We start from the raw sequence: 4,096 nt of genomic DNA on the forward strand, positions 1-4,096 counted from the left end.
AAAAATCAGTTGTTTTCCATCATGATCAAATAAGTTGTTGTTTACATCATCCTTGACTAATTCTTCTATTTTCCTCTTCTTCTTCTTCCGTTTGTCATTCCCCATCTTTATTGACAATTTATCACTCCCACAATTTATTCTTTGTGAAGTGAATGCAGTTTCAATTATATATTGAAAGTAGAATGATGTTTTATTCATTTACGGTAACTTATTAAGAAAATAAAACCATATATTTTATATTTCTCTTTGATCTACCATTAATGAACTCTTACTCCTTCAAATATTAAGAGCTAATCGATTCATTGACCCACAAATAAATTCATCAACCTAATTGTTTTAAATGTAGCAAAGCTCTAAGCCATCAAATCTAGCATTAAAATAAAACTTATTGATTGTTAACTTATTTCATTGTTTTGGAAATTAAGAGGCAGTGCTTCAGTAAACACACTACCAAATAACCGTTTGATGTCATATTCGTGATGAATTAGAAAGCTTGTCAGAACAAGCAAAGATGATGCAGTATGGGATACAACAACACAATACTGAAAACATGAGTGAATTTTTACTCTTGTGTGAACATTTGGACACTTGTCCAAAAAGGAATTCAAATCCTAAAGGGAATGATACTTCCAACAAAGTGGCAGGAGATGTCCCACTAGCACATAGTGCCCAAAACATCTCAACGGTAAGCACGGATATGCCGACTCCCAAGTCGAAAGAAAAAATCGTGCACTGGTTGATGCTTTTACTTCGAAAGAAGGAAAAAACACATCCTCAACAATAACTGGAAAAATCATCTCTGAGAAACCAGAAAGTAGTAGTAGTACTAACAAAGTTCCATCAGGAGCAAAAGTTTTTTCTTCTTTTCAAGTTGGCAAACAACACTCAAAGGAAGAAGAATATCTTGCCTTCACAAGATATATTTACAACCTCCCAGAAGAAAGCGGAGAAACATTCGGTGTCTTAGGAACAACAAGTTTGTTTCCAAGAATATCAATATTCCCTAATGGATCACCAGGCTTTACAACTCAATTATTTAAATTCAGATATTTAGATCGAGTGTATGCAAAACCAGGTCTACAAGAATTATCCCAATTACCAACTCAGTTGTTTAATTCAGTTAAAAACTATGCACAAGGAGATGGTGTTTATGGCAGATTCTTCAGCATTTCTATGGAAAGCAAAGATTTGCAGGAATATTATCCAACCATCAACTACATTTCGGTGAAAAAGATAAAAGATTTTAACGTTAAAGCCACATGAGTGGATAAAAAACTTCCACATCTTAATAAAAAGTGGATTCAAACCAGACGAGCGTTAGGAATAAAGGCATTATACTTCATTCTCAAACGTTTCTTCAATGAAGACTTTAAAGTCTTAAATCAAAGCCATGATTGGATTTTACTAACTGAAGGGAAATTCAAATAAAAAATATTGAATAACCGAATCCTTGACATAGAGCTTCATCGACTAGAAGCTATTGAGGAGACATGAAAACTGACATGTAAAATGCTAGACCATAATCATTCAGCAACTGAATAATGTAGATGTCAAAAAGAGACAAAGCAGAAGACGTAAGCACTTACGTCATGAAGAAAGTGACAAAAGAGAAATCTTTCTTTTCTCTAAAGTCAAAAAAGAAAGGTCACGTCTTGTCGGCCATTTACAAAAGAAGACAAAGATCATCTTATCAGAAAAAAAATATTCATGCTATCACCTTAGCCTGTCGGCAATTAGTGAAGGACTAGAAGATAAATATGTAAAAGTTTAGGAAGATCCATAGCAACCGGAGCAAAATCGCCATTAACTGTCTTCTTGTTCAACATCTGAAACTTTCATTGACACCATTAAAACTCACTAAAACACTCAATATTTAACAGAGGTTCAGTGGACAGAATGGGCGAAAATGCAGACGAAAACGGCGTCGCAGGGGACACCGAAATACGTATCATTCCAGAAGAAAAGGGAGAAGTTGTGAACCTCTGTTTTTTTACAATGCATCAACAAATTACTAATCCCAAATCAATAGCAATTTAATATCCACTTTCTCAGCAAAATTGCAGTAAAACAAAGTACTAGTATTATTAGAAAACATAAAGATAAGTTCAATGGACATCAACATGTAAAGAAGAGAATCCAAATCTAATCCTCTATAGCTGAACTTCTTAATAGTTCTCTTCCTTGGTTGTCGATGGCAACATAAACTTCAACTTTCGCCATGGATTGGGGACGGACTAGAGCTTAAGAGAGTGACAACGACTAGGGTTTTGGGAACGACGACGGAGTGAGGGGTTGGGGACGATGACGGAAGGAGGTTGGGAACTTTAATTTGTTTTTCCTTTTTATGTTTATTATTTAATCAATTTTCTAAAGCAAATTTATTGCTCTCATTCTCCTTTTAAAGCGTTGATACCACGCTCTATAATGAATCAGCCAAAAAATGCCACATAAGTTTGGTCAATGGTCAGAGAATTTTAAAAGTTTCATTTTAATTGAGTTTAAGGGTTCAGTTGACAAAAGATTAAGTATAAGGATTTAGAATATAAACGCATACAAGTATAAGGGTTCATCAGACCATTTCGCCTTTTTTATTGCCAGAAGTTTCTTTGGTTCAAAAAGTTCCTCAAGGCACTTCTCCATCCAAAGAAATTTTTAATCAATCAACTATACTTCAAGCTTAATCTTCTTCGCTATAAAGAAATCTTGTATTTTAGTTACTCCCTTTGTTTCTAATTACTTGTCCACTTTTTAATTGACACACCTATTAAAAGAACAATAATTGATATAGTGAGTTTACCATTTTATCCTATTAATTATGAAGTGGATGAATTAAAATACTTAAGATTTTCAAGAAGTTCTCCATTTCTCAAAGTAACAAATTGAGGGTATAATAGAGAATTTTTTTTGTTCTTTCTTGATTTGTCAAAATAGACAAGTAATTAGGGATAATAGGGAATAATTGATTACTTAGAAATAGTCCATTTTAAGGTTTCGGACTCGCCCCAAGAAAGCCCATACCTAAAGTGTCCATAACAATGCTCATTTAACTTATACATAATACCACATCGGCTACAGGAGTCGAAGCGAGCATGTGCAATCCTTAAAAGCAGCTCCTTCAGGCTCACTGAAACTCACGCAGCCACGCATTGAGCACATAGCGAACTATTCTTTCGCCTTTTACTAAAGAATACCGTGTGCGCGTTGCAAATAGTGGCATACGCCAATTTTTGGAGGGGATTTCTTTGCTGAGATTCCCAACAACTCTAGTTGAAACTTGTGTTTGACATTCTTCTCATTGATATGGGTGACAGTGAGATTTGATTAGACTTCTGTCTACTCTGATAGACAACACATTTTTATTAATAAATTTTATTCCCTTCTCAACAACATATCTATGTAACTCCAATTTATAATGGAACACCGATATTGCTCTAATTTATGTATCAATTAGAAGCGCGTAATCTCACAAATAGGTACGCTGACCTTGCCCTACATTAGGATGGGAGGTCTTACCCAACATATCAAAAGCAGATAGATTTATTTTTTTTTGGAAATGATTGAAATCTTGCATAATAGAATGTGACTCTGAGTATCCACCAAAATATAAAAACAATCTGGTATGAAGATCTTGCAATACTTGATCAAATGTCTAATTAACATGTCTCAAGATGCTCTTATCTGGCAAAATGTTTAAACAAATACTCACGACTATGGAGTTCAAATATTTTATGAAATTTTTATTGGCTGCCTGTTCTGCATGAGGACATTAATGATGCACTTATACAATTCCATATCAATTTTCAAATATTATTATTCACTTTAAAAACAAAAACTTCTTTTTTAAAATAAATTTCACAATAAAACATGATCAACATTAATCACTTACTTTGTGATTATGATATTCATTTTTATGCTTAGAAATTGATTGAGGTAGCAATCATGTTTATCATCTCAAATCTAAACATTGTTGTGTGTACTAAAATGAAAAATTAAAACTCCATTATTGAATTTTTTAGAAGCTTGAAAACTCACTAACGAGTTTTGTGATTTGTGAATTTTTTTGGACAAATTGATGATTGAGGTTTGTTGTAATGTT

The 4,096-nt window shown here is 33.4% G+C and overlaps 1 non-coding gene across 1 annotated transcript; it reads left to right on the forward strand.

The window, feature by feature from the left end:
- Positions 1–3,137: 3,137 nt before the first annotated feature.
- LOC125849921 (U5 spliceosomal RNA) lies at positions 3,138–3,253 on the forward strand. Its single transcript, XR_007444723.1, has one exon. It is a non-coding gene; the product is annotated as a U5 spliceosomal RNA (small nuclear RNA).
- The last annotated feature ends 843 nt before the right edge of the window (positions 3,254–4,096 follow it).

This window comes from Solanum stenotomum, unplaced genomic scaffold, assembly GCF_019186545.1.
Source record: "Solanum stenotomum isolate F172 unplaced genomic scaffold, ASM1918654v1 scaffold11373, whole genome shotgun sequence".
NCBI classification, from domain to species: Eukaryota; Viridiplantae; Streptophyta; class Magnoliopsida; order Solanales; family Solanaceae; genus Solanum; species Solanum stenotomum.